Here is a 15,606-nt window from a genome sequence, read left to right as displayed (position 1 = left end):
CAAAAAAGAATTTAATTCCTCACTTCTCACTTTTGAATTAGAAAGTTGGAGAGTAGAACCAAAAATCCTCTTCATGAGGAAATACTATTTATTTCATTGTGGGAGCTATGGTCATGGGATTGTCGTGAGGTTGAGCTCGTTGGATCTAGCTCGGGGGAGCCTTGGATTACTGTGATTTTCAACTACTTCTGCAAGCTATTTATTTTATGGTTTAGATTCTTATTTTTCCCTTTTGGCTGTGAGGTAGGGCTTTCTTGTTTTATTGTTTTGGCTCCATTTCAACTTCTATTTTTGTTAGCCATTTGTTTGGAGGCTAAGAACTAGTGTTCCCCTCCATTTTTGTATGCTAGTTCTACTCGGTTGGGCGAGTATGAATATTTTCCTATTTTTTGGGATTAGGGTTTGGGGTTCTACACTGTTATGCTGGCCATTTTTTCATACGGTGTCCAAACTTGATTATTTTTGGATTTTTGGGATTTTTATACCCAAAGGTCAAATGGGTTTTAATTTTGAGGTTTTCCAAAATTTTGGGGTTTTTACCTCATTTTGCATGCCACCCTATTTTCTCAAGTTTTCTTGGCACAATGTGGGTCGTGGAACTAGATGATCCATTTGGATATTAGTTAGACCACTATTGCACTTTTATGTTGCATTGGGATGCATGTCGCACTTGTATTCTTGACTTTGTGTTCAGTTGAGTAATTTTATACCTATTGTTTGGTTTCTTTTAGACCTTTACTTTTGTTTCATGGACACTAGGATTCATGTAGAATAAATGCTCCTAGATTGAGGCTGGTTAAGTGAGTTCATGAGGTTTGGTCTTGTTGCATCATTGGGATTCATGTAGAATCTGTACTCCTGGATAGAGCCTGGTTCAGTGATTTCATGATGTATAGTTTTATTGATTCTTGGGATTCATGCAGAATCCATCCTCTTGAGTTGTTTTTGGTTGAGTGTTAGTTTGCATTGTGTTCTCATCTAGTCCTTGTGTTATGATCTTTGTGATGGTGGTGTGCCACAAATGAGTACGTGCATGTACATTTTTTGGAGGACTTGCGGGTCCTGATCTTCTACAGTACTTCTAGAAGTTATGATCATTGGGGTTGGGATGGGAGCATGCATGCTCACAACCACTTGTCATAGGATGAGCATGGGTAGGGTAGGGTAGCACATGGAGGGGGCTTCTATCTCACAACCTAGTGACCTTAGTCCCATAGGGTTGGTAGAGGAATTTTTAATCAAGTGATAATTAAAGAAAATGTGTGATTGATAATAAAACTTAAGATAATAAAATGTATGTGTGGGGCCCTCCATTGAGGAGTTGAAACACACGATCTGAGCTTGGGCTTGTTGATGCCAAGTGACTCTCCATGATGTCAGTCCCTACTTAGTAGCCTATTGAGTGTCTGTCTAGGACCTGTACTCCTTGCATTGTTGTAGGTTACTGGTTTCAACCATCATATTGTCTAGCGTGAGTGTTAGCCATTGATGTTGTTTTTGTGTGTTTGTGGCTGGATCATTATCTCCATTAGCATGGCAGGTGTGGACCTATGGGTGCCACATGGTTGGGAGGTATAGCTACCTATACCACTACTAGGAACTAGTGTATAGAGATGGTCTTTTATCCTAGTGCAACCATTACTAAATGTTTTTACTTAATACTTTGGGTTCTAGAGCAGGCTTTCTTGTGATTTATACTTTCATTGGAATGCTTGGATATCATATTTAAATGATGTTAGTTTATTTAATGCATTCCTATACTATGATGTTTAGCATATGTTTAGATGATGTGAATTTCTTGGTTCATATATCTATTTCTTATTGATGTTTAGCAAATGATAGGTGATGTTATCTACTAGTAGGATTATCTTATGCTTTACTACTAGCATGTTAGATTTCCTTATGCTTATATTGTAGCATGTGTTTACTAGTGACATCCCTATTATGATAGTACTAACAATCTAATTGATGGCTTGGGATGTTATGCATGGGGGATGACTAAGATCCATGATGGTCTTATGATGCTATTGATGGCTGGGAGGAACCACGTACTCTATTTGGTTGTTCAATTATTGCGATGTTGCTTTCAGTATGTTCTTTACTACTTTGGTTTAGATGGATAGTTGTTCCTCTTTCCTATTTCATGGCATCTTGTTGTTTATGCACTTGAGTGTTTGCTCCTTGATCTATGTGGATCTTGTACTCCCCAGTGTGGAGGTTTTCATGTTTATATGCCTTTTATTCTTATTTTGTTGTTGTGTTGATGTGTTTTCTCATGTGAAAAGGTCGTTCCTCATGCGAGAATGTACTTCCCCATGCAAGAATGTATTTCCTCAGATGGGGATATAAATCCTCATGTAGTGTGTAATGATTCCTTATACAAAGCCATGTACTTTCTCATAGTGATGCAAGATCTTGTAGGAAACTTGAGACCAGTGCACTTGCTTGCATGAGAAATAGGGGGCAATTAGGCTTGGCTGAGGAAGGTTTGAAAGTTGGTGTTTGACACCTTATTGGATTTTACACCTTTCTAGTTCAAAATAGTCTTTATATTTAATTCCTTATACTTAATATATATTTTAATATATGTGACAAATCTTTTGAGATAGGTTTCAGACCTCTTTGAGATAAGATAAAGATTCTAGGAAATTTCAAGGCTTCAAAAATTCAGACTTAGCTAAATTTTAGGGCTTCAAGATTTCAGACTTAGCCAAATTTTAGGATTCTACATTTTACCCTAGCTTGGTGTTTTTTTGATGAGTGGTCATTATTTGAACCCTCATCATGTGCATGGTCATTGTTGGCTTTTGTTTGTGTGTGTTAGTTTGGTAGTGGCATTCAAAGATTTGTTGGTTGCTAGGATTGTGGTGAAGTCTTCCATTGTGATCTTTGTGATCCATGTCTGATGTGGTCATGTGCATTCATACTTGTAAATTTTTTTTTAATCCTAACTTGAATTGAATCCTTGTTCCAAGGATCTCTTGGTGGGGCATTACAAATACAATGAAATGTAATGCAATCTCTTTGAAAATAGAGAAAGAGGGAAAACCTCATGGGAAAAACCCTCCCCTAAAAGAGAGATAAGTACAATAAAGAAGATGCATGTATGGATGGAGCAATAAATACCCCCCCATTATGACATACATCATGCATAGATAATAGATAATCCCAACATGAAATCTACCCTTAATGAAGGATCTCCTAATGATGAGTGCTTGAAGGCAAAAGAAAATCCAATGCATACAAACAACATTTCTCTCTTTAGGAAGGAGATACACCAAGTATAGGTGAAAATATGCTTCCCACTATGGATAGGAAGATGGAAGAGCCATCCATATGTAGTATGCTATGGATGCTACCATTGAAGTTTGCTCATATGTCAATAAGTCCTTGATGAATGTAGATGCCATGAACCAATCTGGTGGATACCCAAAAGAAGGTGGCACACATGGTAACATATCTATGCATGAAACTAAATCAAACTCTAAAGATAAAGGATTAATCCATATAGGAAGATATGGGAAGAGAAGAAATGTAGCCTCCCCTCAATGATGAATGCACAATCATGAAAGAAGCTCCTTGGTAAATGAAAAAGTTGCACCATGAAAGATGAATGATGTTCCTCCTTGTAGGAAGAAATGTTTCCATAGGTGTAGTAGAGAATGCTCCCCAACTAGTAGGAAGAATCCTCAAATGATATGATGTCTAAGGAAACTGGAATGCAATATCCAAAGACTAATATGTCGCCTCTAAAGTAAAAGAGTCCTCCTCTAACTGCTAAAAAGAATTGTCCACAATCATGTTAGTCTTGAAAGAAAGCTCAAGTGGTTGAGGGTCAAAGTGTTCCCTTCCAACAAGTGAAGAAGAAGTCTCCTTAACAAAGAGAAGATGGATGTCATCAATGATGTCTCCCACATCTTCAATGTAAGACTCCATAAACAACACTGCAATGTCTGGAAGGAAGTCATCTCATAAAGTTGAAATAGGAAGACATGATGCTTCTTGCTACACTGAATCAAGAGCATCTATGGTTGGAACTGAATCAATAGAAGCAACATGAGCATTAGGAGGTACGATCTCAACTGGAGTTGTAGGTACCACAACTAGAGTGACTGGGGGTAGAATGTCCTCTAGGAATGGAGTGACTATTAGATCTTCATAAACTTTCCAAAGAGCCATCCCAAGGTCATAAGGTTTAGTGACTTTTTTGAGGACATTAAAACAATCATAATTGATATTGAAAAAAATGGCTAACACAATTATCTTAATAGGTGACCAATCAGTGTAAGAGGCCAGTTCTTTGGAACATAGAAAAGGAAATACTTCTTAATGCTCTCTTAGATGATCAATCATCAAAGAACTCCATTTGTGATAGTTCTATTTTTTCAACTTCAATTTTAAACCAAACTAGCATTTGTGATAAGGCTTCATGAGATCAATAAATATATGCACCACCAAAATGCAAAAAAACTCAATGAACCCCCCAACATGTGATTTGACACTTTATACTTAGTTTGATTACAATAGCTAGTTGAAAATTGAGATGTATGCAATCTATTTATTTTTCTATTTACAACCTCCTCTTGGTGTTCAAATCTAATGCTAAGCACTATAGTTTAGATGTACAAAAATTTTGAAGTTTGATCAAAGCATTATAATGCGCAAAAAGACCTATTTCTAAAAGTGGTATTTTTTTCCAAACAAGCCTATACTCTAATTGTAGATATGGAATGTACACAAAGAACTAAGCACTTTCAAAATAATGAAACCTAAAAATGTGTTTAGATGAGCCTGTACAAAGCATTTGAAGTTGTAAAATACAGGATTGGACATATACAGTCACCAAAAACTAAATTTTTTGACAAATCCATGCACCAAAACTAGAAAATAATAGCACCACTAAATTTTTTAGAAAATTATAGCTAAAATAAAAAAATATTGCACCTAATTTGGAGTCTAGATGATTGAGATAGGGCCTCCCAAAACCAGACTATCAAATCAAAACTGCATATGGTGAGGGGTCTACTTAGCAAAATATTAGGTTAAATTTGACTTCTAAACAACCATCATGGTAGTAAAATTTGGCCTACTGGTGATGGTCAAACAATTGTCAAATTTAAGACCATAGATTGCTTATGTGGTAGTCAACATTGTAGGGCTAGTTATGTGTCTCAGCTAATGTGTTTGTTATGTTGGCAGGCTGAGTCAGTGTGGATGTTGCAGATCCATGTCAGAGTTGATTGGGTAGCTAAGTCACTTGTCAGGGTGTGAATGGGTGTTTGCAGATGTGACTTGCTGGCCCCACATGGAGAAAACATGGTAGGAGGAGAAAACTATGGTTGCTAGAAGTTTTAGAAGATGGTGTTGATAATTTGAAGCCACCAGAGAGGATGGACGATAGTGTATGATTGTCAATGGTGTGTGGGACTTGTAGTCCCACATGCACCCAACAAAATACTTCTACAACATATAATTTCCAAAGCCTATAGAGGTTGTAGCAGCTTAAAGAGCCACCAAATATTTGATGCCAATTGCCAGTTGTTGAGTGATACATCAGGTTATGATGGAATATTCCACTATGGGCACTAGGAATTGATCACCTAGTTCTAGCAATAAAAATATCCTCTACAAGCCTGATGGCCAAAATTTTTTCCAAAAAGAATAAAAAATTGTAGAGAAATTTCTAAAATTATAGAGACAAAAATTAAAATATAGATCCAAAAATTAATATTCATAGATCTAAAAGATCATACTAATTTTGTACATTGGGCCTTCAAGTGTTGGTTTGCAAAATTTTTTTGCCTCAAATTTGACTATGGCTAGGGTAGGAAAATTTATAGTCAAAATTCATCGAATTGATGCTTTGGATGCAATAGTGAGATTTGCCTTGGCTCTAGATGCCCCCAATAGCTATAGATACTCTGGATCTGAATCAAGATCTTCTAAAAGGTGAAGCAAAAATGGTCTCCAATGGCTATGAAATGATGCTTCTATCACTTTGATACCATGTAAGAATTTGGTATAGCTATGATACCATGTAGAATTTTCCTTAGGGAAAAATGATGCCAAGATCAAGAAGCACAAGACTTAGCACAATATGGACCAAATAATGTATGGTCATAACAATATGAGAATGAATATCTAAGTATCTTTGGATATCAGATCATTCAATGATAGATAATTGATGTATAATTATTTTTATGTTGTGTACACTAGAAGTGCCTACATATAAAGGCCTCTAGAATGACTAGGAGTCAGTGAAGAGATAAGCTCAACAACTAAGCACATGTCCAATAGAATTCGATTATACTCCATTTTGCATGAATGTACATGCAACAATGAGAGGATAAGTATGACAAGGTGTATCTTGTATATAGATTTTGTAGACACCATGTGCTTAAATTAGTTTCTAACTCTTGTGTTGTAGAAACCATGTGCTAAAATGAGTTGCTAACTCCTGTGTTGTAGACACTATGTGCTAAAATGAGTTGCTAAAGACAACTCATATGAGTATGCATACTCCTAGGTGTCTAACTAATAAATAATAAAATAATGCATTAACCTAAATAAACTTAAGTAAAGTATAAATAGTAATTAATTATTTACACTAACACATTACATCTCAAATTTAAGATAGCAATCAAATATCAAAATGGCGTTCTTCATTACTCTTGTTCTATACTACTCTTAGTAAATTGGGTACAACTACCATAAATCATTGACTTAGACTCTATGTACTTAACCCTATCATTAGGACATAGTCTTGAACATATCCTTAATTGCACATCACCAAATAATCAAATAATTATTCATACTAGTAAGATCTCTGACTACTATTTTCCCAATCTTTACAAAAACACTACTATGTTGACATCAATGAAAAAGACAATCATGAATGCAACATGTCTATACTCTCCAATGCTTAGGATACTCCATCAATGTAGTATCATCATCATTCATGCTAACAATAAATACCTCTCAATATTATCTTAAGTCTCTCGTCATGAATAGCATAGTTAGGCTCATCCTACTTAGGTCTCACCATGTAAATGCTCTCATCAATAGGTTCAAGCATGTGAAGGAGGTTGTTAGTATTCATATAGGTGTAGTTGATGTTAGCATCACTATTTTTCTTGTTTGAATTTGACATTTCTTCTTTCTTATATTTAGGAAGAGGCTCCTTGAAAGCCTTATGATTAGAGTTCTTGACAAGTTCATCCACACCAAATTTTTTACCCCTAATAAGGTCTTCTATGATGTCTTTGAGTTTGATATAATTATTAGTATTGTAACCATATTCCTATGATAATTTTAATATTGATCATCTCTCCACCATACATGCTTAATGGTTGGACTATAGGGTCTTGAATTGTTAGTTAGTGTAATGATCTTGTTGGAAAGAAAAGTTTTAAGTATCACACCATAAGAATCAACCAAATGAGTGAAATTAAATTTAAGCTTTGATGTGTTGTGATATGGAGCCTAATCATACTAAAAGCTTTATTTGGTGTGGTTTTATCCCCATATTATTTCTATAGGGGTTTGGGGGCAGTGCCCCCAAGATGGGGTCAAGGGGATACACCCTTTTGGGCTCTTGGGGTAGCACCCTATGTGCACTCTCAGTCACAATATAGGGTGGGATTAAGGGGTAATGCCCTCATGGGGGTTTTCAGGGGCAATTCACCCAAAGACAAAAATGCCCTTATATTGTAAAAGGCATTGGTTGTTATTTTTGCTATTGAATGACTTTTTCTAGTCCTAATTTTGTAAGTAACAAAAAGCTTGTATAAAAGGGCTTAGGGTTAGGAATTTTGTGATGTAATGGTGATATTGTAGCTTCTTGTGGTGATATTGAGTTGTAAGGTATTAAAAATTGTAATTAAGTTTTTTAGATTATGGTAAAAGCAGGTTTTGAAGGGGCCCCAAAACCCTTTAACAACAAGAGAAAAGATATAGCAATAGTACCCACTAGGAAAAATAGTCCTAAAACCTACTAAAAAATAGCATAAAAACTAGGTTTTATAGGGACTTGAAGCCACAAACATAGTCCAATAAAAGAACCCAGGTTTTACAAGGACTTGGAACCTCAAATATAGTTTAGAGTGAAAACTAGTAAACAAGACCAAAAACAAGAACCATTTACTACAACCAACAAATAGGACTAGACTAGGAACAAAACCAAAGAACAAGACCCAAAGCTATGATTGTAGCTCCATAATCATCTTGATAGCCTCCTTACCAATTGCAGTATTATCCTGGATGGAGTCAGTAGTTGAAGCAACAATAGCTTTTAGGGCTATCTTCCTCGAGCTTTGCCTTGTTCTCTTGATTAGACCCTCAGAAGATATAATTTCTTCATTAGTTCTTTTGTCAAGGCTTGCAGTGGCAACACTAATACTAGATGTAACCTATTCCATCTTTGTTCCACTTTCCTCAATAAGCATTTTGAGATTTTTCTCGTAGTCTTTAAGTTTATTTGGGATATCTCCCATTTGCACCTCCAATTGGTTGATTTTGGACAATCAATATCCTAGTTGTGTTGTAGAGTTTCCACTTTCTTCTTCAACCCCATCAATTCATTGTAAATCCATGAATAAACTTGTAGAATGAAGTCAGATTTGAGCTTGGCAAAATGCAGGAAGCCAAGGTTGGTTTCCCTCTACGAAGAGTCACTAGTGTCTTCTGCAATCTCATGAGGAGGGGAAAAAACCTTGTCAATATGTTCCTCCCTTTCCATATGTTCCTCCTCGCTAGTATTAATAGGGTCCTCATTGTGAACAAGGTCATCCTTATCTTGTCCCTCTATCTCCTTAGTAGGTGAAGTAGGCTTAACCATATGATCCTCCTTTCTCATATCAATAGGATTCTCAACTAAATTTTCTTTTTCTTTATCACCTCCACCAAAAATAGTCTAATTACCCTCATTATTAGAGTTACTCTATTCTGAGTTTCCTTCACTTATGTCTTCCTCATTTCCTTTCTCATTTTTTCCTTTGGTCTCTGGATACCCTTCCAAATTGCAACCTTATGTTTGTCAATAGAAGGAGTGGAGGCTATGAATTTATTTTTATAGTAACCCTCCATGAGAAGTATTAGAGCTTTGTGCAAAATAGGATGAGACTCCTTCTTCATATGAGCATGCAAACTTTGAAGCAAAGAAAATCACATATAGAAAGGGAAATAAATTCTATCCTTATGCCTAAAATGGTTGAGAAAAATAAAATGAAATTTATGGACTCTTTTATTTCTACCATCGAGGATGAAATACTCATGGATACAACATAACACATCATGCTAAATTTCTTTTATCTGTTCCACATCAAAGAAATCTCCATTCTTTTCTAGTTATTTCTCCTCAGCATCCATCTTCAAGAATTTTTTGTAGGTAGCATTAGAGATATTGGTTTGTTTGGTGAACTTAATACCAACTGTGGGGAGCCCTGTGATCTCAACTATGAAGTCCTTGGTTAATTTCATAGTGACTCCATGAAGAGTGACCCTATCATCAGACCAATATTTAAAAAATATAGTCATGACATGAGGTTTAAAACCATGTAGATGCTCCAGGTAATTGATCACCTTCCCTTTTTGTAAATTCTTCCAATCATCACACTTTTTAGGTTCTTGCTTCTATGGTTCACCCCCCATTTGTAGAGAACAGAAAGAGCTTAAAACTAGAAATAACCAAACACAGAGAGTAAATAGGTTAAAATGAAACTAGGCTTCTGTCACTTCAAATGAAGCTTGATTTTTTGATGATATGTGCAAAAGACACATTACATTCACATGAATGTACTTCCTTGGGGAAGGTAATTTGACAGCCATAAGGCCACTCCATAAAATCATTAAATTTCTAATCTTGGCAAATCTTTCCCACTTTCAAATGGATTGCATCATAATTAATAATAGCTTTAAGATCAACGTGCTTATTTAATTCATCAAGCCACCTCACCTTATACCCCACCTGAACAACATGGTTGGCTATCCAATTAGCTACTCCATTTTCCTCTCAATATGTATGGGATATGACCACTTTTTCAAATTTATGAATTAGGGATTTGATCTCCTTAACCGTAGCCTCTATCGACCATGAAATTGAGTTTTTATTATTTAAAGTATTAATGATATTGCATGATTCACCTTCCAACCATAATTTAGGATACCCAAAATCAACAGCTAACTTCATAGTATAGAGGGCAGTAGTAGCTTCAGCAATATGGCTATTAGAATTACCTATAGGAACTATGATAGCATCTATAACATTTCCCACATGATCTTTAAAGACACCTCCACATCTTGCTCTTCTCAGATTACCCTTAGTAGCTCCATCAAAGTTCCCTTTTATCCATCCATTAGGAGGAATGTTCCATTTTATGATCAATCTTGGATTATCAATTTTCAAGTTAAAACTTTCAGATCACGAAGGATTATCAATTTGAAAGGTCTAATTAGTTTTCCTCTGAGTTTTAAAATTCTCCTTAATGGCTCTAATAATATTTTGACAAAACACCAATCTTGGTAATTCTTTATTTCTAAATATTCTATTATTTCTTTCTTTCCAGATGCCCCACCAGAGATGAGGAAGAGTTAATTTTTAAAGAAATTGAACATCAGGATCCTTAGAAGGGAATTTCAAAATTTTATAGATTGTAATTAGGTTATAATTAGTGGATAATAATAATATTGGATTTGTTGTTGGTGGACATAGCCCTGGGATTGGGTGAACCACATTAAAAATCCTAGTGTCTTGTGTTCTCTTTTATGTGATCTATTATTTTTTGGTATTCATTATATTTGTATGTAATTATTTTTGTCTAAGGTTAATCCAAACAAGTGGTATCAAAGCTAGATGATCATCATTTTTTTAAGCCAAACTATTGTCTTTTTTTAGCAGTCCTCTATAGGAAGGTCTCATGGTTGAGTGGGTACGATGGTAGAAAAGGATAGGCCGAGGGTTAAACTTTAAGTTATGAAAAATGCAAATGGAGGACTATCTTTATCAAAGGAATTTATGGAAGTCATTGGAAGGAAAAATCAAGAATCAGGGATCTATGAAAAGGGAAAACTAATGTAGGAGCATCTAGTAGTGTAAGGGCAATCCTATATCACCCAAAAATATATTTAGTGTTAGTTTATATTTAAATTTTTTTCAATTATGGATATCCATTTGGGTCAAAAAAAAATTCCCACTCTCATAGTTCCATTATTAGTTTTCTAGGTTAGAGTTTTTGAGCACCTTGGGATACATGCCAATGTAGAAAATAGGTTATTTTATAATTTATACATAATTATAATGGGTTAGAAGGTGTAAGTGGAGGGATGATTATACTTTTTAATTTAAAGCACTCTAGAAAAAGAATTAGGTCAAAAGGCTTCACGGTTTGATAGTTATTGCAATTTTAAGTTGCTTTGAGACCTCCTAAGAATACTTCAAAGTCAGATTTGAGGTACTAAACAACCTCACAAGGGCCAAAAAATGGGGGACAAGTGAAGATGGTCCATATGACTATAGAGCTCTTGGAGAGCTTTCCAAAAATATAAACGGTTGATTAATTAGAGTCTCGAATCAAAAGTTATACCTCCTAGAAGTTGGACTACCATTTTTGGATTCTTCTAATTTTACACTAACTTCTAACATGTTTTCTAGAACCTTCTATTTTGGTGGTGGATGTTAAATGACATATTCTAGAATTTATTCCTAACCCTAAACCTAATTTGGGTACTTAAGGACATTTCTAGCATTCTAAAGGTAATTTTTTTTTTAGTGGAGGTTGGGAGAGGGTACTGTGAGGAGGATTTTCTCTAGATTCAGACAAAATTGTAAGCCCATAGGGCATGTCTTTTAGTCTATTTTTAGTGTATTGAATGTAATAGCCGATCACTTTTGATAATAATATTTCCCTTTTCCTATTGCATTCATTTTGTCTTGCATCGTGTCCTCATCAACAAATGAGATATTTTAGATATAAAGATACTTGGAAGCATTCAATTATTCCTAGCACCATTAGTGGCATTTAATATAAAAAAAGAAAAGGTGACATAAGAGTTGATGCAAACCCTAGCCAAATTATATGAAAATCCCTCCACTTCAAACAAGGTATTTCTCATGAAGTATTTATTTAATATGAAAATGACATAAGGTGGATTTTTTGTGGATCATTTCAATGAGTTTAATACTATTACTAGTTAGTTATCTTCTGTGGGTATCAATTTTGATGAAGAAATTAGGACTTTCTTAATTTTGTGTTCTTTTCCTTAAAGCTAGAATGGCTTGGTAATGGTTGTGAGTAATTATGTTTTTGGATCTAATACACTAAAATATGACAATGTGATTAGTGTTATTTTGAGCGAGGAAACTCATAGGAAAATGTTAGGTGTAGTACATTAGGAAGTGCTTTGAACACAAAAAGTAGAGGTAGAATGACTAAGAGATGAACTAATTCTAGAAATCATGGAAAATCAAGAGGAAAGTCAAAGAGGAAGAGGTCTCAATCCAGAGGATTAAGAGATTGCTAGTACTATGGAAAAATAGGGCATAAGAAGAAAGATTGTTGGACTTGAAAGAAAAATGAAGGAGATAAACCAAAAGGAAAGAAGGAGGCAAATGTGCTCAGTAGCAAATCCAAAGAGGATTTTTTTATTATGTCTTTAGAAAGTGTTGATGATTCATGGATTTTATATTCTGGTGCTTCATTTCATGCCAAACATTGTAGAGGTTATTTCATTGATTATGTCCAAGGAGATTTTGGGCTTGTTTATTTAGGGGATAATGAACCCTATCAGATTGTTGGAAAGGGAAAAGCTAAGATTAATTTGTAAAATGGGAATAATTGGCTACTACATGAGGTAAGACATGTTCTAAGCCTAATTAGGAATTTAATTTTAATAGGGCAACTCAGTAATGAGGGTTGTGTAGTTACTTTTAATGATAAGAATTGGAAGGTTTCAAAAGGTTCCCTTATAGTAGAAAAAGGTGTGAAAGTAGGAACCTTATATCTTTGTATATGTCATATTATTCCTTCTACTTTCATTATTATAGAGAAAAATGAATGTTTAGGAACAATTGCTGCAATTAAGTTGGTAGAACAAATAGCTACTATAGATTTTGATATAACACTATGGCATAATAGACTTGGGCACATGAGTGAGAAATGTATGAAATTAATTCAGTCAAAGAAATTTTTACCAGGTCCAAAATGTGTCAATATGGATTTCTATAAAAGTTGTGCATATGGAAAACAAAAGAGAGTTAGTTTTGTGAAGATCAAGAAGGAAAATAAAGGTGAGAAATTAGAGCTTGTGCATACAGATGTATAGGGACCTACTCAGGTATCTTCCCTTGGTGGCTCTCATTATTATGTTACATTTATTGATAATGCAGCTAGAAAAGTATGAGTTTATTAACTTAAACAAAAATATGATGCATTTCAAAAATTTTAAAAACGGAAATGCTTGGTTGAAAATGAGACCAGTACGAAATTAAAATGTCTCAGATTTGATAATGGTGGTGAGTATTGTAGTCATGAATTTGAAGATTATTGCTTTGCTAATGGTATTTGTAGATAGAAAATTATTCCAAGGATTCCACAAGAAAATAAAGTGGCTAAATGCATGAACATGACTATAATGGAACATGCGCGAAGCATGAGGATGCATGTAGGTTTTCCCTTAAACATGGACAGAGGCTGTCAATACTGCTATATATTAATATATGTCCCTCTACTCCTTTGGGCTATGGTATTTTAGAGAAATCATGGAATGGTAAGAAAGTGAGTTATTCCTTTCTAAAAACCTTTAGTTGTGAAACATTTTCTCATATAGATTCTAAAAATAGAACCAAGTTGGAAGCTAAGTCAAAGAAATGTGTATTTGTTGGATATTACATTAATGAATTTGGTTATAGGCTTTGAGATTTTGAAAATCATAAAATTGTAAGAAGTAGGGATGTCATATTCAATGAGAAATTGTTGTACAAAGATCTATTTCAACAACATGAGAATAAATAAGATAATTATGTAGTTTTGGATGATACACCAAAAACCGATATTCCAACAATTCCTCATGATCTACAACAATTGCAACAACAAATACCATACACCCCAATGAATGTTAGATGATTAACAAGGATATTAGACCTCAAGAAATATTTTCTCCTTGTATTCTATTTTACTTATTGATACTAGTGAACCTAAATGTTATGATGAAGCTATGTAGGTGGATACAAAGATTCAATGGGAGTTTGCAATGAAAGATGAAATGGACTCTTTGCTGAAAAATAAGACATGAGATTTGTGCAAGTTTCCTGTAGGTAAAAAGACTTTACAAAATAAATTGGTTTATAGTTTAAAAGAAGAGGATGGAGGTAAGAAAAAATTTAAAGCCAGGTTAGTTGTAAAAGGATTTGCATAGAAAAAGGGTATTGATTTTGATGAGATATTTTCTCCTGTTGTTAAAATGACTTCTATTCATTCTGTTTTAAGTATTGTGGCTACTAGAGATTTGCATTTGGAACAGCTTGATATTAAAATAGCCTTCCTTCATGGTGATTTGGATGAAGAGATATATATGGATTAGTCATAGGGATTTGAGGTCAAAGGGAATGAGAACTTAGTGTATAGATTGAACAAAAGTTTATATGGCCTAAAGCAAGCACCTCAACAATGGTATCTAAAATATGATAGGTTTATGCATGAGCATGGATATAGTAGTTATCATTTAGATCATTATGTTTATTTTAAGAGGTTGGATGATGATATCTACATTATATAATTCTAGCTAGGTTTAACATGGATCACATTAATGGGTTAAAGGAATAGTCAACACATTAATTTTCTATGAAGGATTTGGGGGTAGAAAAACAAATTCTTAGTATTAAGATTTGTAGATATAGGGAGAATAAGAAATTGACATTATCTTAGGCTGATTATATTGCGAAGGTGTTGCATCATTTCTCTATGGAAAATGCTAAATCTATCAACACACCTTTACTTGGTCATTTGAAGTTGACTAAGGAGATGTGTCTCAAGACGTAAGAAGAGGAGGACAAGATGTCTAAGGTACCTTATGCCTCAGTTATAGGAAGCTTGATGTATGCTATGGCATGTACAAAGCTAGATATTGCACATCCAATGGGAGTTATTAGTAGGTATATGAGTCATCTAGGAATTGAGCATTGGAATCTAGTTAAATGGATTCTCATATATTTGAGAGGAACATCTAGTAAGTGTTTACACTTTTGGGGCTCTACTACTGATTTACAGGGTTATGTTAACTTAGATTTGCAAGTGATATTGCTACTATGAGGAGTACTATAGATTATGTATTTACTATTGGTGGGGCAACCATGATCTAGGTTTCTAGGTTATAGAAGGTTAATGCTTTATCCACTATAGAGATAGAGTATTTTTCTACTATAGAGGTAGCCAAGGAGATGATATGGCTTCAACTCTTCTTGGAAGAATTGGGACACCCTTAGAAGGATAATTATTTTTTTACAGATAGTTAAAGTGCCATTCATCTTGCAAAGAATTAAGCTCTGCATTCAAAGAAAAAACACATATAGTTGTAGTACCATTTCATTCTATCAATTTTGGATGATGGATAGAT

Source organism: Cupressus sempervirens, chromosome 4, assembly GCF_028749045.1.
Source record: "Cupressus sempervirens isolate cs-2001-9-10 chromosome 4, ASM2874904v1, whole genome shotgun sequence".
In the NCBI taxonomy this organism is placed as follows: Eukaryota; Viridiplantae; Streptophyta; class Pinopsida; order Cupressales; family Cupressaceae; genus Cupressus; species Cupressus sempervirens.
Note: the sequence above shows the minus strand (reverse complement) of the source record.